This window comes from Sesamum indicum, linkage group LG10, assembly GCF_026168435.1.
Source record: "Sesamum indicum cultivar Baizhima isolate 11 linkage group LG10, ASM2616843v1, whole genome shotgun sequence".
Classification (NCBI taxonomy): Eukaryota; Viridiplantae; Streptophyta; class Magnoliopsida; order Lamiales; family Pedaliaceae; genus Sesamum; species Sesamum indicum.
The window spans coordinates 6,279,614-6,295,509 of record NC_142666.1 but is presented as its reverse complement, the minus strand read 5'-3'; the positions used below and the strand labels follow the sequence as shown (position 1 = coordinate 6,295,509).

The 15,896-nt window shown below is 59.0% G+C and overlaps 34 non-coding genes across 34 annotated transcripts; all 34 read left to right on the top strand.

The window, feature by feature from the left end:
* Positions 1–104: 104 nt before the first annotated feature.
* LOC148785930 (5S ribosomal RNA) lies at positions 105–223 on the top strand. Its single transcript, XR_016062389.1, has one exon. It is a non-coding gene; the product is annotated as a 5S ribosomal RNA (ribosomal RNA).
* A 355-nt stretch (positions 224–578) lies between these two features.
* Positions 579–697, top strand: LOC148785929 (5S ribosomal RNA). The gene has a single exon (XR_016062388.1). It is a non-coding gene; the product is annotated as a 5S ribosomal RNA (ribosomal RNA).
* Positions 698–1,052: 355 nt separating this feature from the next.
* LOC148785928 (5S ribosomal RNA) lies at positions 1,053–1,171 on the top strand. Its single transcript, XR_016062386.1, has one exon. It is a non-coding gene; the product is annotated as a 5S ribosomal RNA (ribosomal RNA).
* Positions 1,172–1,526: 355 nt separating this feature from the next.
* Positions 1,527–1,645, top strand: LOC148785927 (5S ribosomal RNA). Its single transcript, XR_016068222.1, has one exon. It is a non-coding gene; the product is annotated as a 5S ribosomal RNA (ribosomal RNA).
* Positions 1,646–1,999: 354 nt separating this feature from the next.
* Positions 2,000–2,118, top strand: LOC148785926 (5S ribosomal RNA). The gene has a single exon (XR_016062385.1). It is a non-coding gene; the product is annotated as a 5S ribosomal RNA (ribosomal RNA).
* A 355-nt stretch (positions 2,119–2,473) lies between these two features.
* On the top strand, positions 2,474–2,592 carry LOC148785925 (5S ribosomal RNA). Its single transcript, XR_016068221.1, has one exon. It is a non-coding gene; the product is annotated as a 5S ribosomal RNA (ribosomal RNA).
* Positions 2,593–2,947: 355 nt separating this feature from the next.
* Positions 2,948–3,066, top strand: LOC148785924 (5S ribosomal RNA). Its single transcript, XR_016068475.1, has one exon. It is a non-coding gene; the product is annotated as a 5S ribosomal RNA (ribosomal RNA).
* A 354-nt stretch (positions 3,067–3,420) lies between these two features.
* LOC148785923 (5S ribosomal RNA) lies at positions 3,421–3,539 on the top strand. Its single transcript, XR_016062221.1, has one exon. It is a non-coding gene; the product is annotated as a 5S ribosomal RNA (ribosomal RNA).
* Positions 3,540–3,894: 355 nt separating this feature from the next.
* Positions 3,895–4,013, top strand: LOC148785922 (5S ribosomal RNA). The gene has a single exon (XR_016062032.1). It is a non-coding gene; the product is annotated as a 5S ribosomal RNA (ribosomal RNA).
* A 355-nt stretch (positions 4,014–4,368) lies between these two features.
* LOC148785921 (5S ribosomal RNA) lies at positions 4,369–4,487 on the top strand. The gene has a single exon (XR_016061950.1). It is a non-coding gene; the product is annotated as a 5S ribosomal RNA (ribosomal RNA).
* Positions 4,488–4,842: 355 nt separating this feature from the next.
* LOC148785920 (5S ribosomal RNA) lies at positions 4,843–4,961 on the top strand. The gene has a single exon (XR_016068220.1). It is a non-coding gene; the product is annotated as a 5S ribosomal RNA (ribosomal RNA).
* Positions 4,962–5,315: 354 nt separating this feature from the next.
* LOC148785919 (5S ribosomal RNA) lies at positions 5,316–5,434 on the top strand. Its single transcript, XR_016062384.1, has one exon. It is a non-coding gene; the product is annotated as a 5S ribosomal RNA (ribosomal RNA).
* A 355-nt stretch (positions 5,435–5,789) lies between these two features.
* On the top strand, positions 5,790–5,908 carry LOC148785918 (5S ribosomal RNA). The gene has a single exon (XR_016068425.1). It is a non-coding gene; the product is annotated as a 5S ribosomal RNA (ribosomal RNA).
* A 355-nt stretch (positions 5,909–6,263) lies between these two features.
* On the top strand, positions 6,264–6,382 carry LOC148785917 (5S ribosomal RNA). The gene has a single exon (XR_016068219.1). It is a non-coding gene; the product is annotated as a 5S ribosomal RNA (ribosomal RNA).
* A 355-nt stretch (positions 6,383–6,737) lies between these two features.
* Positions 6,738–6,856, top strand: LOC148785916 (5S ribosomal RNA). Its single transcript, XR_016062383.1, has one exon. It is a non-coding gene; the product is annotated as a 5S ribosomal RNA (ribosomal RNA).
* A 355-nt stretch (positions 6,857–7,211) lies between these two features.
* On the top strand, positions 7,212–7,330 carry LOC148785915 (5S ribosomal RNA). The gene has a single exon (XR_016062382.1). It is a non-coding gene; the product is annotated as a 5S ribosomal RNA (ribosomal RNA).
* Positions 7,331–7,685: 355 nt separating this feature from the next.
* On the top strand, positions 7,686–7,804 carry LOC148785914 (5S ribosomal RNA). The gene has a single exon (XR_016068218.1). It is a non-coding gene; the product is annotated as a 5S ribosomal RNA (ribosomal RNA).
* A 354-nt stretch (positions 7,805–8,158) lies between these two features.
* LOC148785913 (5S ribosomal RNA) lies at positions 8,159–8,277 on the top strand. Its single transcript, XR_016062381.1, has one exon. It is a non-coding gene; the product is annotated as a 5S ribosomal RNA (ribosomal RNA).
* A 355-nt stretch (positions 8,278–8,632) lies between these two features.
* LOC148785912 (5S ribosomal RNA) lies at positions 8,633–8,751 on the top strand. The gene has a single exon (XR_016068217.1). It is a non-coding gene; the product is annotated as a 5S ribosomal RNA (ribosomal RNA).
* A 355-nt stretch (positions 8,752–9,106) lies between these two features.
* LOC148785911 (5S ribosomal RNA) lies at positions 9,107–9,225 on the top strand. Its single transcript, XR_016062031.1, has one exon. It is a non-coding gene; the product is annotated as a 5S ribosomal RNA (ribosomal RNA).
* A 355-nt stretch (positions 9,226–9,580) lies between these two features.
* On the top strand, positions 9,581–9,699 carry LOC148785910 (5S ribosomal RNA). The gene has a single exon (XR_016062380.1). It is a non-coding gene; the product is annotated as a 5S ribosomal RNA (ribosomal RNA).
* Positions 9,700–10,053: 354 nt separating this feature from the next.
* On the top strand, positions 10,054–10,172 carry LOC148785909 (5S ribosomal RNA). Its single transcript, XR_016062220.1, has one exon. It is a non-coding gene; the product is annotated as a 5S ribosomal RNA (ribosomal RNA).
* A 355-nt stretch (positions 10,173–10,527) lies between these two features.
* On the top strand, positions 10,528–10,646 carry LOC148785908 (5S ribosomal RNA). The gene has a single exon (XR_016062030.1). It is a non-coding gene; the product is annotated as a 5S ribosomal RNA (ribosomal RNA).
* Positions 10,647–11,001: 355 nt separating this feature from the next.
* On the top strand, positions 11,002–11,120 carry LOC148785907 (5S ribosomal RNA). The gene has a single exon (XR_016062379.1). It is a non-coding gene; the product is annotated as a 5S ribosomal RNA (ribosomal RNA).
* Positions 11,121–11,474: 354 nt separating this feature from the next.
* Positions 11,475–11,593, top strand: LOC148785906 (5S ribosomal RNA). Its single transcript, XR_016061949.1, has one exon. It is a non-coding gene; the product is annotated as a 5S ribosomal RNA (ribosomal RNA).
* A 354-nt stretch (positions 11,594–11,947) lies between these two features.
* LOC148785905 (5S ribosomal RNA) lies at positions 11,948–12,066 on the top strand. Its single transcript, XR_016062062.1, has one exon. It is a non-coding gene; the product is annotated as a 5S ribosomal RNA (ribosomal RNA).
* Positions 12,067–12,421: 355 nt separating this feature from the next.
* On the top strand, positions 12,422–12,540 carry LOC148785904 (5S ribosomal RNA). The gene has a single exon (XR_016062378.1). It is a non-coding gene; the product is annotated as a 5S ribosomal RNA (ribosomal RNA).
* A 355-nt stretch (positions 12,541–12,895) lies between these two features.
* On the top strand, positions 12,896–13,014 carry LOC148785903 (5S ribosomal RNA). Its single transcript, XR_016062028.1, has one exon. It is a non-coding gene; the product is annotated as a 5S ribosomal RNA (ribosomal RNA).
* A 355-nt stretch (positions 13,015–13,369) lies between these two features.
* On the top strand, positions 13,370–13,488 carry LOC148785902 (5S ribosomal RNA). The gene has a single exon (XR_016062377.1). It is a non-coding gene; the product is annotated as a 5S ribosomal RNA (ribosomal RNA).
* Positions 13,489–13,842: 354 nt separating this feature from the next.
* Positions 13,843–13,961, top strand: LOC148785901 (5S ribosomal RNA). The gene has a single exon (XR_016061948.1). It is a non-coding gene; the product is annotated as a 5S ribosomal RNA (ribosomal RNA).
* Positions 13,962–14,316: 355 nt separating this feature from the next.
* LOC148785900 (5S ribosomal RNA) lies at positions 14,317–14,435 on the top strand. Its single transcript, XR_016062163.1, has one exon. It is a non-coding gene; the product is annotated as a 5S ribosomal RNA (ribosomal RNA).
* A 355-nt stretch (positions 14,436–14,790) lies between these two features.
* On the top strand, positions 14,791–14,909 carry LOC148785899 (5S ribosomal RNA). Its single transcript, XR_016061784.1, has one exon. It is a non-coding gene; the product is annotated as a 5S ribosomal RNA (ribosomal RNA).
* A 355-nt stretch (positions 14,910–15,264) lies between these two features.
* On the top strand, positions 15,265–15,383 carry LOC148785898 (5S ribosomal RNA). Its single transcript, XR_016062375.1, has one exon. It is a non-coding gene; the product is annotated as a 5S ribosomal RNA (ribosomal RNA).
* A 355-nt stretch (positions 15,384–15,738) lies between these two features.
* On the top strand, positions 15,739–15,857 carry LOC148785897 (5S ribosomal RNA). Its single transcript, XR_016062027.1, has one exon. It is a non-coding gene; the product is annotated as a 5S ribosomal RNA (ribosomal RNA).
* Positions 15,858–15,896: the final 39 nt, after the last annotated feature.

Genomic DNA, 15,896 nt, shown 5'->3' with positions numbered 1-15,896 from the left:
GCGTGGCTCCACCAGTGCGCAAAGTTACGCCCCCCGAAAGATTCGACGTCCCACCTGTCGCTCCGCTGCTAGAGCATAAAAGGTTAAAGCGCGCATATCTCGGCGGGTGCGATCATACCAGCACTAATGCACCGGATCCCATCAGAACTCCGAAGTTAAGCGTGCTTGGGCGAGAGTAGTACTAGGATGGGTGACCCCCTGGGAAGTCCTCGTGTTGCACCCCTTTTTGCGAAATGCTCCTCCGACCCGTCCAGCTTCCTGCTTTTTCTCGACCGTTCCGCACACCCCAACCCCTGTATATCTCCCCCTGAGACCCCACGGCCGACTCATCACGAATGCGGCCAACGATCGAAAACGCGCCGGAATCCAACGAGAACGGCGAAATTTGGGCCACGAAATGTGGCACAACGGGGCAAGCCCAGTTGTCCACGTCGTGGAGCTCGCGGCGAGCTTCGCGTGCATAGGCTGCTCGCGGCGTGGCTCCACCAGTGCGCAAAGTTACGCCCCCCGGAAGATTCGACGTCCCACCTGTCGCTCCGCTGCTAGAGCATAAAAGGTTAAAGCGCGCATATCTCAGCGGGTGCGATCATACCAGCACTAATGCACCGGATCCCATCAGAACTCCGAAGTTAAGCGTGCTTGGGCGAGAGTAGTACTAGGATGGGTGACCCCCTGGGAAGTCCTCGTGTTGCACCCCTTTTTGCGAAATGCTCCTCCGACCCGTCCAGCTTCCTGCTTTTTCTCGACCGTTCCGCACACCCCAACCCCTGTATATCTCCCCCTGAGACCCCACGGCCGACTCATCACGAATGCGGCCAACGATCGAAAACGCGCCGGAATCCACCGAGAACGGCGAAATTTGGGCCACGAAATGTGGCACAACGGGGCAAGCCCAGTTGTCCACGTCGTGGAGCTCGCGGCGAGCTTCGCGTGCATAGGCTGCTCGCGGCGTGGCTCCACCAGTGCGCAAAGTTACGCCCCCCGGAAGATTCGACGTCCCACCTGTCGCTCCGCTGCTAGAGCATAAAAGGTTAAAGCGCGCATATCTCAGCGGGTGCGATCATACCAGCACTAATGCACCGGATCCCATCAGAACTCCGAAGTTAAGCGTGCTTGGGCGAGAGTAGTACTAGGATGGGTGACCCCCTGGGAAGTCCTCGTGTTGCACCCCTTTTTGCGAAATGCTCCTCCGACCCGTCCAGCTTCCTGCTTTTTCTCGACCGTTCCGCACACCCCAACCCCTGTATATCTCCCCCTGAGACCCCACGGCCGACTCATCACGAATGCGGCCAACGATCGAAAACGCGCCGGAATCCACCGAGAACGGCGAAATTTGGGCCACGAAATGTGGCACAACGGGGCAAGCCCAGTTGTCCACGTCGTGGAGCTCGCGGCGAGCTTCGCGTGCATAGGCTGCTCGCGGCGTGGCTCCACCAGTGCGCAAAGTTACGCCCCCCGGAAGATTCGACGTCCCACCTGTCGCTCCGCTGCTAGAGCATAAAAGGTTAAAGCGCGCATATCTCAGCGGGTGCGATCATACCAGCACTAATGCACCGGATCCCATCAGAACTCCGAAGTGAAGCGTGCTTGGGCGAGAGTAGTACTAGGATGGGTGACCCCCTGGGAAGTCCTCGTGTTGCACCCCTTTTTGCGAAATGCTCCTCCGACCCGTCCAGCTTCCTGCTTTTTCTCGACCGTTCCGCACACCCCAACCCCTGTATATCTCCCCCTGAGACCCCACGGCCGACTCATCACGAATGCGGCCAACGATCGAAAACGCGCCGGAATCCACCGAGAACGGCGAAATTTGGGCCACGAAATGTGGCACAACGGGGCAAGCCCAGTTGTCCACGTCGTGGAGCTCGCGGCGAGCTTCGCGTGCATAGGCTGCTCGCGGCGTGGCTCCACCAGTGCGCAAAGTTACGCCCCCCGAAAGATTCGACGTCCCACCTGTCGCTCCGCTGCTAGAGCATAAAAGTTAAAGCGCGCATATCTCAGCGGGTGCGATCATACCAGCACTAATGCACCGGATCCCATCAGAACTCCGAAGTTAAGCGTGCTTGGGCGAGAGTAGTACTAGGATGGGTGACCCCCTGGGAAGTCCTCGTGTTGCACCCCTTTTTGCGAAATGCTCCTCCGACCCGTCCAGCTTCCTGCTTTTTCTCGACCGTTCCGCACACCCCAACCCCTGTATATCTCCCCCTGAGACCCCACGGCCGACTCATCACGAATGCGGCCAACGATCGAAAACGCGCCGGAATCCACCGAGAACGGCGAAATTTGGGCCACGAAATGTGGCACAACGGGGCAAGCCCAGTTGTCCACGTCGTGGAGCTCGCGGCGAGCTTCGCGTGCATAGGCTGCTCGCGGCGTGGCTCCACCAGTGCGCAAAGTTACGCCCCCCGGAAGATTCGACGTCCCACCTGTCGCTCCGCTGCTAGAGCATAAAAGGTTAAAGCGCGCATATCTCAGCGGGTGCGATCATACCAGCACTAATGCACCGGATCCCATCAGAACTCCGAAGTGAAGCGTGCTTGGGCGAGAGTAGTACTAGGATGGGTGACCCCCTGGGAAGTCCTCGTGTTGCACCCCTTTTTGCGAAATGCTCCTCCGACCCGTCCAGCTTCCTGCTTTTTCTCGACCGTTCCGCACACCCCAACCCCTGTATATCTCCCCCTGAGACCCCACGGCCGACTCATCACGAATGCGGCCAACGATCGAAAACGCGCCGGAATCCACCGAGAACGGCGAAATTTGGGCCACGAAATGTGGCACAACGGGGCAAGCCCAGTTGTCCACGTCGTGGAGCTCGCGGCGAGCTTCGCGTGCATAGGCTGCTCGCGGCGTGGCTCCACCAGTGCGCAAAGTTACGCCCCCCGGAAGATTCGACGTCCCACCTGTCGCTCCGCTGCTAGAGCATAAAAGGTTAAAGCGCGCATATCTCAGCGTGTGCGATCATACCAGCACTAATGCACCGGATCCCATCAGAACTCCGAAGTTAAGCGTGCTTGGGCGAGAGTAGTACTAGGATGGGTGACCCCCTGGGAAGTCCTCGTGTTGCACCCCTTTTTGCGAAATGCTCCTCCGACCCGTCCAGCTTCCTGCTTTTTCTCGACCGTTCCGCACACCCCAACCCCTGTATATCTCCCCCTGAGACCCCACGGCCGACTCATCACGAATGCGGCCAACGATCGAAAACGCGCCGGAATCCAACGAGAACGGCGAAATTTGGGCCACGAAATGTGGCACAACGGGGCAAGCCCAGTTGTCCACGTCGTGGAGCTCGCGGCGAGCTTCGCGTGCATAGGCTGCTCGCGGCGTGGCTCCACCAGTGCGCAAAGTTACGCCCCCCGAAAGATTCGACGTCCCACCTGTCGCTCCGCTGCTAGAGCATAAAAGTTAAAGCGCGCATATCTCAGCGGGTGCGATCATACCAGCACTAATGCACCGGATCCCATCAGAACTCCGAAGTTAAGCGTGATTGGGCGGTAGTAGTACTAGGATGGGTGACCCCCTGGGAAGTCCTCGTGTTGCACCCCTTTTTGCGAAATGCTCCTCCGACCCGTCCAGCTTCCTGCTTTTTCTCGACCGTTCCGCACACCCCAACCCCTGTATATCTCCCCCTGAGACCCCACGGCCGACTCATCACGAATGCGGCCAACGATCGAAAACGCGCCGGAATCCACCGAGAACGGCGAAATTTGGGCCACGAAATGTGGCACAACGGGGCAAGCCCAGTTGTCCACGTCGTGGAGCTCGCGGCGAGCTTCGCGTGCATAGGCTGCTCGCGGCGTGGCTCCACCAGTGCGCAAAGTTACGCCCCCCGGAAGATTCGACGTCCCACCTGTCGCTCCGCTGCTAGAGCATAAAAGGTTAAAGCGCGCATATCTCAGCGTGTGCGATCATACCAGCACTAATGCACCGGATCCCATCAGAACTCCGAAGTGAAGCGTGCTTGGGCGAGAGTAGTACTAGGATGGGTGACCCCCTGGGAAGTCCTCGTGTTGCACCCCTTTTTGCGAAATGCTCCTCCGACCCGTCCAGCTTCATGCTTTTTCTCGACCGTTCCGCACACCCCAACCCCTGTATATCTCCCCCTGAGACCCCACGGCCGACTCATCACGAATGCGGCCAACGATCGAAAACGCGCCGGAATCCAACGAGAACGGCGAAATTTGGGCCACGAAATGTGGCACAACGGGGCAAGCCCAGTTGTCCACGTCGTGGAGCTCGCGGCGAGCTTCGCGTGCATAGGCTGCTCGCGGCGTGGCTCCACCAGTGCGCAAAGTTACGCCCCCCGAAAGATTCGACGTCCCACCTGTCGCTCCGCTGCTAGAGCATAAAAGGTTAAAGCGCGCATATCTCAGCGGGTGCGATCATACCAGCACTAATGCACCGGATCCCATCAGAACTCCGAAGTTAAGCGTGATTGGGCGAGAGTAGTACTAGGATGGGTGACCCCCTGGGAAGTCCTCGTGTTGCACCCCTTTTTGCGAAATGCTCCTCCGACCTGTCCAGCTTCCTGCTTTTTCTCGACCGTTCCGCACACCCCAACCCCTGTATATCTCCCCCTGAGACCCCACGGCCGACTCATCACGAATGCGGCCAACGATCGAAAACGCGCCGGAATCCACCGAGAACGGCGAAATTTGGGCCACGAAATGTGGCACAACGGGGCAAGCCCAGTTGTCCACGTCGTGGAGCTCGCGGCGAGCTTCGCGTGCATAGGCTGCTCGCGGCGTGGCTCCACCAGTGCGCAAAGTTACGCCCCCCGGAAGATTCGACGTCCCACCTGTCGCTCCGCTGCTAGAGCATAAAAGGTTAAAGCGCGCATATCTCAGCGGGTGCGATCATACCAGCACTAATGCACCGGATCCCATCAGAACTCCGAAGTGAAGCGTGCTTGGGCGAGAGTAGTACTAGGATGGGTGACCCCCTGGGAAGTCCTCGTGTTGCACCCCTTTTTGCGAAATGCTCCTCCGACCCGTCCAGCTTCCTGCTTTTTCTCGACCGTTCCGCACACCCCAACCCCTGTATATCTCCCCGTGAGACCCCACGGCCGACTCATCACGAATGCGGCCAACGATCGAAAACGCGCCGGAATCCACCGAGAACGGCGAAATTTGGGCCACGAAATGTGGCACAACGGGGCAAGCCCAGTTGTCCACGTCGTGGAGCTCGCGGCGAGCTTCGCGTGCATAGGCTGCTCGCGGCGTGGCTCCACCAGTGCGCAAAGTTACGCCCCCCGAAAGATTCGACGTCCCACCTGTCGCTCCGCTGCTAGAGCATAAAAGTTAAAGCGCGCATATCTCAGCGGGTGCGATCATACCAGCACTAATGCACCGGATCCCATCAGAACTCCGAAGTTAAGCGTGCTTGGGCGAGAGTAGTACTAGGATGGGTGACCCCCTGGGAAGTCCTCGTGTTGCACCCCTTTTTGCGAAATGCTCCTCCGACCCGTCCAGCTTCCTGCTTTTTCTCGACCGTTCCGCACACCCCAACCCCTGTATATCTCCCCCTGAGACCCCACGGCCGACTCATCACGAATGCGGCCAACGATCGAAAACGCGGCGGAATCCACCGAGAACGGCGAAATTTGGGCCACGAAATGTGGCACAACGGGGCAAGCCCAGTTGTCCACGTCGTGGAGCTCGCGGCGAGCTTCGCGTGCATAGGCTGCTCGCGGCGTGGCTCCACCAGTGCGCAAAGTTACGCCCCCCGGAAGATTCGACGTCCCACCTGTCGCTCCGCTGCTAGAGCATAAAAGGTTAAAGCGCGCATATCTCAGCGGGTGCGATCATACCAGCACTAATGCACCGGATCCCATCAGAACTCCGAAGTGAAGCGTGCTTGGGCGAGAGTAGTACTAGGATGGGTGACCCCCTGGGAAGTCCTCGTGTTGCACCCATTTTTGCGAAATGCTCCTCCGACCCGTCCAGCTTCCTGCTTTTTCTCGACCGTTCCGCACACCCCAACCCCTGTATATCTCCCCCTGAGACCCCACGGCCGACTCATCACGAATGCGGCCAACGATCGAAAACGCGCCGGAATCCACCGAGAACGGCGAAATTTGGGCCACGAAATGTGGCACAACGGGGCAAGCCCAGTTGTCCACGTCGTGGAGCTCGCGGCGAGCTTCGCGTGCATAGGCTGCTCGCGGCGTGGCTCCACCAGTGCGCAAAGTTACGCCCCCCGAAAGATTCGACGTCCCACCTGTCGCTCCGCTGCTAGAGCATAAAAGGTTAAAGCGCGCATATCTCAGCGGGTGCGATCATACCAGCACTAATGCACCGGATCCCATCAGAACTCCGAAGTGAAGCGTGCTTGGGCGAGAGTAGTACTAGGATGGGTGACCCCCTGGGAAGTCCTCGTGTTGCACCCCTTTTTGCGAAATGCTCCTCCGACCCGTCCAGCTTCCTGCTTTTTCTCGACCGTTCCGTACACCCCAACCCCTGTATATCTCCCCCTGAGACCCCACGGCCGACTCATCACGAATGCGGCCAACGATCGAAAACGCGCCGGAATCCACCGAGAACGGCGAAATTTGGGCCACGAAATGTGGCACAACGGGGCAAGCCCAGTTGTCCACGTCGTGGAGCTCGCGGCGAGCTTCGCGTGCATAGGCTGCTCGCGGCGTGGCTCCACCAGTGCGCAAAGTTACGCCCCCCGAAAGATTCGACGTCCCACCTGTCGCTCCGCTGCTAGAGCATAAAAGGTTAAAGCGCGCATATCTCGGCGGGTGCGATCATACCAGCACTAATGCACCGGATCCCATCAGAACTCCGAAGTTAAGCGTGCTTGGGCGAGAGTAGTACTAGGATGGGTGACCCCCTGGGAAGTCCTCGTGTTGCACCCCTTTTTGCGAAATGCTCCTCCGACCCGTCCAGCTTCCTGCTTTTTCTCGACCGTTCCGCACACCCCAACCCCTGTATATCTCCCCCTGAGACCCCACGGCCGACTCATCACGAATGCGGCCAACGATCGAAAACGCGCCGGAATCCAACGAGAACGGCGAAATTTGGGCCACGAAATGTGGCACAACGGGGCAAGCCCAGTTGTCCACGTCGTGGAGCTCGCGGCGAGCTTCGCGTGCATAGGCTGCTCGCGGCGTGGCTCCACCAGTGCGCAAAGTTACGCCCCCCGGAAGATTCGACGTCCCACCTGTCGCTCCGCTGCTAGAGCATAAAAGGTTAAAGCGCGCATATCTCAGCGGGTGCGATCATACCAGCACTAATGCACCGGATCCCATCAGAACTCCGAAGTTAAGCGTGCTTGGGCGAGAGTAGTACTAGGATGGGTGACCCCCTGGGAAGTCCTCGTGTTGCACCCCTTTTTGCGAAATGCTCCTCCGACCCGTCCAGCTTCCTGCTTTTTCTCGACCGTTCCGCACACCCCAACCCCTGTATATCTCCCCCTGAGACCCCACGGCCGACTCATCACGAATGCGGCCAACGATCGAAAACGCGCCGGAATCCACCGAGAACGGCGAAATTTGGGCCACGAAATGTGGCACAACGGGGCAAGCCCAGTTGTCCACGTCGTGGAGCTCGCGGCGAGCTTCGCGTGCATAGGCTGCTCGCGGCGTGGCTCCACCAGTGCGCAAAGTTACGCCCCCCGGAAGATTCGACGTCCCACCTGTCGCTCCGCTGCTAGAGCATAAAAGGTTAAAGCGCGCATATCTCAGCGGGTGCGATCATACCAGCACTAATGCACCGGATCCCATCAGAACTCCGAAGTGAAGCGTGCTTGGGCGAGAGTAGTACTAGGATGGGTGACCCCCTGGGAAGTCCTCGTGTTGCACCCCTTTTTGCGAAATGCTCCTCCGACCCGTCCAGCTTCCTGCTTTTTCTCGACCGTTCCGCACACCCCAACCCCTGTATATCTCCCCCTGAGACCCCACGGCCGACTCATCACGAATGCGGCCAACGATCGAAAACGCGCCGGAATCCACCGAGAACGGCGAAATTTGGGCCACGAAATGTGGCACAACGGGGCAAGCCCAGTTGTCCACGTCGTGGAGCTCGCGGCGAGCTTCGCGTGCATAGGCTGCTCGCGGCGTGGCTCCACCAGTGCGCAAAGTTACGCCCCCCGAAAGATTCGACGTCCCACCTGTCGCTCCGCTGCTAGAGCATAAAAGTTAAAGCGCGCATATCTCAGCGGGTGCGATCATACCAGCACTAATGCACCGGATCCCATCAGAACTCCGAAGTTAAGCGTGCTTGGGCGAGAGTAGTACTAGGATGGGTGACCCCCTGGGAAGTCCTCGTGTTGCACCCCTTTTTGCGAAATGCTCCTCCGACCCGTCCAGCTTCCTGCTTTTTCTCGACCGTTCCGCACACCCCAACCCCTGTATATCTCCCCCTGAGACCCCACGGCCGACTCATCACGAATGCGGCCAACGATCGAAAACGCGCCGGAATCCACCGAGAACGGCGAAATTTGGGCCACGAAATGTGGCACAACGGGGCAAGCCCAGTTGTCCACGTCGTGGAGCTCGCGGCGAGCTTCGCGTGCATAGGCTGCTCGCGGCGTGGCTCCACCAGTGCGCAAAGTTACGCCCCCCGGAAGATTCGACGTCCCACCTGTCGCTCCGCTGCTAGAGCATAAAAGGTTAAAGCGCGCATATCTCAGCGGGTGCGATCATACCAGCACTAATGCACCGGATCCCATCAGAACTCCGAAGTGAAGCGTGCTTGGGCGAGAGTAGTACTAGGATGGGTGACCCCCTGGGAAGTCCTCGTGTTGCACCCCTTTTTGCGAAATGCTCCTCCGACCCGTCCAGCTTCCTGCTTTTTCTCGACCGTTCCGCACACCCCAACCCCTGTATATCTCCCCCTGAGACCCCACGGCCGACTCATCACGAATGCGGCCAACGATCGAAAACGCGCCGGAATCCACCGAGAACGGCGAAATTTGGGCCACGAAATGTGGCACAACGGGGCAAGCCCAGTTGTCCACGTCGTGGAGCTCGCGGCGAGCTTCGCGTGCATAGGCTGCTCGCGGCGTGGCTCCACCAGTGCGCAAAGTTACGCCCCCCGGAAGATTCGACGTCCCACCTGTCGCTCCGCTGCTAGAGCATAAAAGGTTAAAGCGCGCATATCTCAGCGTGTGCGATCATACCAGCACTAATGCACCGGATCCCATCAGAACTCCGAAGTGAAGCGTGCTTGGGCGAGAGTAGTACTAGGATGGGTGACCCCCTGGGAAGTCCTCGTGTTGCACCCCTTTTTGCGAAATGCTCCTCCGACCCGTCCAGCTTCATGCTTTTTCTCGACCGTTCCGCACACCCCAACCCCTGTATATCTCCCCCTGAGACCCCACGGCCGACTCATCACGAATGCGGCCAACGATCGAAAACGCGCCGGAATCCAACGAGAACGGCGAAATTTGGGCCACGAAATGTGGCACAACGGGGCAAGCCCAGTTGTCCACGTCGTGGAGCTCGCGGCGAGCTTCGCGTGCATAGGCTGCTCGCGGCGTGGCTCCACCAGTGCGCAAAGTTACGCCCCCCGAAAGATTCGACGTCCCACCTGTCGCTCCGCTGCTAGAGCATAAAAGGTTAAAGCGCGCATATCTCAGCGGGTGCGATCATACCAGCACTAATGCACCGGATCCCATCAGAACTCCGAAGTTAAGCGTGCTTGGGCGAGAGTAGTACTAGGATGGGTGACCCCCTGGGAAGTCCTCGTGTTGCACCCCTTTTTGCGAAATGCTCCTCCGACCCGTCCAGCTTCCTGCTTTTTCTCGACCGTTCCGCACACCCCAACCCCTGTATATCTCCCCCTGAGACCCCACGGCCGACTCATCACGAATGCGGCCAACGATCGAAAACGCGCCGGAATCCAACGAGAACGGCGAAATTTGGGCCACGAAATGTGGCACAACGGGGCAAGCCCAGTTGTCCACGTCGTGGAGCTCGCGGCGAGCTTCGCGTGCATAGGCTGCTCGCGGCGTGGCTCCACCAGTGCGCAAAGTTACGCCCCCCGAAAGATTCGACGTCCCACCTGTCGCTCCGCTGCTAGAGCATAAAAGTTAAAGCGCGCATATCTCAGCGGGTGCGATCATACCAGCACTAATGCACCGGATCCCATCAGAACTCCGAAGTTAAGCGTGATTGGGCGGTAGTAGTACTAGGATGGGTGACCCCCTGGGAAGTCCTCGTGTTGCACCCCTTTTTGCGAAATGCTCCTCCGACCCGTCCAGCTTCCTGCTTTTTCTCGACCGTTCCGCACACCCCAACCCCTGTATATCTCCCCCTGAGACCCCACGGCCGACTCATCACGAATGCGGCCAACGATCGAAAACGCGCCGGAATCCACCGAGAACGGCGAAATTTGGGCCACGAAATGTGGCACAACGGGGCAAGCCCAGTTGTCCACGTCGTGGAGCTCGCGGCGAGCTTCGCGTGCATAGGCTGCTCGCGGCGTGGCTCCACCAGTGCGCAAAGTTACGCCCCCCGGAAGATTCGACGTCCCACCTGTCGCTCCGCTGCTAGAGCATAAAAGGTTAAAGCGCGCATATCTCAGCGTGTGCGATCATACCAGCACTAATGCACCGGATCCCATCAGAACTCCGAAGTGAAGCGTGCTTGGGCGAGAGTAGTACTAGGATGGGTGACCCCCTGGGAAGTCCTCGTGTTGCACCCCTTTTTGCGAAATGCTCCTCCGACCCGTCCAGCTTCATGCTTTTTCTCGACCGTTCCGCACACCCCAACCCCTGTATATCTCCCCCTGAGACCCCACGGCCGACTCATCACGAATGCGGCCAACGATCGAAAACGCGCCGGAATCCAACGAGAACGGCGAAATTTGGGCCACGAAATGTGGCACAACGGGGCAAGCCCAGTTGTCCACGTCGTGGAGCTCGCGGCGAGCTTCGCGTGCATAGGCTGCTCGCGGCGTGGCTCCACCAGTGCGCAAAGTTACGCCCCCCGAAAGATTCGACGTCCCACCTGTCGCTCCGCTGCTAGAGCATAAAAGGTTAAAGCGCGCATATCTCAGCGGGTGCGATCATACCAGCACTAATGCACCGGATCCCATCAGAACTCCGAAGTTAAGCGTGCTTGGGCGAGAGTAGTACTAGGATGGGTGACCCCCTGGGAAGTCCTCGTGTTGCACCCCTTTTTGCGAAATGCTCCTCCGACCCGTCCAGCTTCCTGCTTTTTCTCGACCGTTCCGCACACCCCAACCCCTGTATATCTCCCCCTGAGACCCCACGGCCGACTCATCACGAATGCGGCCAACGATCGAAAACGCGCCGGAATCCAACGAGAACGGCGAAATTTGGGCCACGAAATGTGGCACAACGGGGCAAGCCCAGTTGTCCACGTCGTGGAGCTCGCGGCGAGCTTCGCGTGCATAGGCTGCTCGCGGCGTGGCTCCACCAGTGCGCAAAGTTACGCCCCCCGAAAGATTCGACGTCCCACCTGTCGCTCCGCTGCTAGAGCATAAAAGTTAAAGCGCGCATATCTCAGCGGGTGCGATCATACCAGCACTAATGCACCGGATCCCATCAGAACTCCGAAGTTAAGCGTGATTGGGCGAGAGTAGTACTAGGATGGGTGACCCCCTGGGAAGTCCTCGTGTTGCACCCCTTTTTGCGAAATGCTCCTCCGACCCGTCCAGCTTCCTGCTTTTTCTCGACCGTTCCGCACACCCCAACCCCTGTATATCTCCCCCTGAGACCCACGGCCGACTCATCACGAATGCGGCCAACGATCGAAAACGCGCCGGAATCCACCGAGAACGGCGAAATTTGGGCCACGAAATGTGGCACAACGGGGCAAGCCCAGTTGTCCACGTCGTGGAGCTCGCGGCGAGCTTCGCGTGCATAGGCTGCTCGCGGCGTGGCTCCACCAGTGCGCAAAGTTACGCCCCCTGGAAGATTCGACGTCCCACCTGTCGCTCCGCTGCTAGAGCATAAAAGGTTAAAGCGAGCATATCTCAGCGGGTGCGATCATACCAGCACTAATGCACCGGATCCAATCAGAACTCCGAAGTTAAGCGTGCTTGGGCGAGAGTAGTACTAGGATGGGTGACCCCCTGGGAAGTCCTCGTGTTGCACCCCTTTTTGCGATATGCTCCTCCGACCCGTCCAGCTTCCTGCTTTTTCTCGACCGTTCCGCACACCCCAACCCCTGTATATCTCCCCCTGAGACCCCACGGCCGACTCATCACGAATGCGGCCAACGATCGAAAACGCGCTGGAATCCACCGAGAACGGCGAAATTTGGGCCACGAAATGTGGCACAACGGGGCAAGCCCAGTTGTCCACGTCGTGGAGCTCGCGGCGAGCTTCGCGTGCATAGGCTGCTCGCGGCGTGGCTCCACCAGTGCGCAAAGTTACGCCCCCCGAAAGATTCGACGTCCCACCTGTCGCTCCGCTGCTAGAGCATAAAAGGTTAAAGCGCGCATATCTCAGCGGGTGCGATCATACCAGCACTAATGCACCGGATCCCATCAGAACTCCGAAGTTAAGCGTGCTTGGGCGAGAGTAGTACTAGGATGGGTGACCCCCTGGGAAGTCCTCGTGTTGCACCCCTTTTTGCGAAATGCTCCTCCGACCCGTCCAGCTTCCTGCTTTTTCTCGACCGTTCCGCACACCCCAACCCCTGTATATCTCCCCCTGAGACCCCACGGCCGACTCATCACGAATGCGGCCAACGATCGAAAACGCGCCGGAATCCACCGAGAACGGCGAAATTTGGGCCACGAAATGTGGCACAACGGGGCAAGCCCAGTTGTCCACGTCGTGGAGCTCGCGGCGAGCTTCGCGTGCATAGGCTGCTCGCGGCGTGGCTCCACCAGTGCGCAAAGTTACGCCCCCCGGAAGATTCGACGTCCCACCTGTCGCTCCGCTGCTAGAGCATAAAAGGTTAAAGCGCGCATATCTCAGCGTGTGCGATCATACCAGCACTAATGCACCGGATCCCATCAGAACTCCGAAGTGAAGCGTGCTTGGGCGAGAGTAGTACTAGGATGGGTGACCCCCTGGGAAGTCCTCGTGTTGCACCCCTTTTTGCGAAATGCTCCTCCGACCCGTCCAGCTTCATGCTTTTTCTCGACCGTTCCGCACACCCCAACCCCTGTATATCTCCCCCTGAGACCCCACGGCCGACTCATCACGAATGCGGCCAACGATCGAAAACGCGCCGGAATCCAACGAGAACGGCGAAATTTGGGCCACGAAATGTGGCACAACGGGGCAAGCCCAGTTGTCCACGTCGTGGAGCTCGCGGCGAGCTTCGCGTGCATAGGCTGCTCGCGGCGTGGCTCCACCAGTGCGCAAAGTTACGCCCCCCGAAAGATTCGACGTCCCACCTGTCGCTCCGCTGCTAGAGCATAAAAGGTTAAAGCGCGCATATCTCAGCGGGTGCGATCATACCAGCACTAATGCACCGGATCCCATCAGAACTCCGAAGTTAAGCGTGCTTGGGCGAGAGTAGTACTAGGATGGGTGACCCCCTGGGAAGTCCTCGTGTTGCACCCCTTTTTGCGAAATGCTCCTCCGACCCGTCCAGCTTCCTGCTTTTTCTCGACCGTTCCGCACACCCCAACCCCTGTATATCTCCCCCTGAGACCCCACGGCCGACTCATCACGAATGCGGCCAACGATCGAAAACGCGCCGGAATCCAACGAGAACGGCGAAATTTGGGCCACGAAATGTGGCACAACGGGGCAAGCCCAGTTGTCCACGTCGTGGAGCTCGCGGCGAGCTTCGCGTGCATAGGCTGCTCGCGGCGTGGCTCCACCAGTGCGCAAAGTTACGCCCCCCGAAAGATTCGACGTCCCACCTGTCGCTCCGCTGCTAGAGCATAAAAGTTAAAGCGCGCATATCTCAGCGGGTGCGATCATACCAGCACTAATGCACCGGATCCCATCAGAACTCCGAAGTTAAGCGTGATTGGGCGAGAGTAGTACTAGGATGGGTGACCCCCTGGGAAGTCCTCGTGTTGCACCCCTTTTTGCGAAATGCTCCTCCGACCCGTCCAGCTTCCTGCTTTTTCTCGACCGTTCCGCACACCCCAACCCCTGTATATCTCCCCCTGAGACCCCACGGCCGACTCATCACGAATGCGGCCAACGATCGAAAACGCGCCGGAATCCACCGAGAACGGCGAAATTTGGGCCACGAAATGTGGCACAACGGGGCAAGCCCAGTTGTCCACGTCGTGGAGCTCGCGGCGAGCTTCGCGTGCATAGGCTGCTCGCGGCGTGGCTCCACCAGTGCGCAAAGTTACGCCCCCTGGAAGATTCGACGTCCCACCTGTCGCTCCGCTGCTAGAGCATAAAAGGTTAAAGCGAGCATATCTCAGCGGGTGCGATCATACCAGCACTAATGCACCGGATCCAATCAGAACTCCGAAGTTAAGCGTGCTTGGGCGAGAGTAGTACTAGGATGGGTGACCCCCTGGGAAGTCCTTGTGTTGCACCCCTTTTTGCGAAATGCTCCTCCGACCCGTCCAGCTTCCTGCTTTTTCTCGACCGTTCCGCACACCCCAACCCCTGTATATCTCCCCCTGAGACCCCACGGCCGACTCATCACGAATGCGGCCAACGATCGAAAACGCGCCGGAATCCACCGAGAACGGCGAAATTTGGGCCACGAAATGTGGCACAACGGGGCAAGCCCAGTTGTCCACGTCGTGGAGCTCGCGGCGAGCTTCGCGTGCATAGGCTGCTCGCGGCGTGGCTCCACCAGTGCGCAAAGTTACGCCCCCCGAAAGATTCGACGTCCCACCTGTCGCTCCGCTGCTAGAGCATAAAAGGTTAAAGCGCGCATATCTCAGCGGGTGCGATCATACCAGCACTAATGCACCGGATCCCATCAGAACTCCGAAGTTAAGCGTGCTTGGGTGAGAGTAGTACTAGGATGGGTGACCCCCTGGGAAGTCCTCGTGTTGCACCCCTTTTTGCGAAATGCTCCTCCGACCCGTCCAGCTTCCTGCTTTTTCTCGACCGTTCCGCACACCCCAACCCCTGTATATCTCCCCCTGAGACCCCACGGCCGACTCATCACGAATGCGGCCAACGATCGAAAACGCGCCGGAATCCACCGAGAACGGCGAAATTTGGGCCACGAAATGTGGCACAACGGGGCAAGCCCAGTTGTCCACGTCGTGGAGCTCGCGGCGAGCTTCGCGTGCATAGGCTGCTCGCGGCGTGGCTCCACCAGTGCGCAAAGTTACGCCCCCTGGAAGATTCGACGTCCCACCTGTCGCTCCGCTGCTAGAGCATAAAAGGTTAAAGCGAGCATATCTCAGCGGGTGCGATCATACCAGCACTAATGCACCGGATCCCATCAGAACTCCGAAGTTAAGCGTGCTTGGGCGAGAGTAGTACTAGGATGGGTGACCCCCTGGGAAGTCCTCGTGTTGCACCCCTTTTTGCGAAATGCTCCTCCGACCCGTCCAGCTTCCTGCTTTTTCTCGACCGTTCCGCACACCCCAACCCCTGTATATCTCCCCCTGAGACCCCACGGCCGACTCATCACGAATGCGGCCAACGATCGAAAACGCGCCGGAATCCACCGAGAACGGCGAAATTTGGGCCACGAAATGTGGCACAACGGGGCAAGCCCAGTTGTCCACGTCGTGGAGCTCGCGGCGAGCTTCGCGTGCATAGGCTGCTCGCGGCGTGGCTCCACCAGTGCGCAAAGTTACGCCCCCCGGAAGATTCGACGTCCCACCTGTCGCTCCGCTGCTAGAGCATAAAAGGTTAAAGCGCGCATATCTCAGCGTGTGCGATCATACCAGCACTAATGCACCGGATCCCATCAGAACTCCGAAGTGAAGCGTGCTTGGGCGAGAGTAGTACTAGGATGGGTGACCCCCTGGGAAGTCCTCGTGTTGCACCCCTTTTTGCGAAATGCTCCTCCGACCCGTCCAGCTTCATGC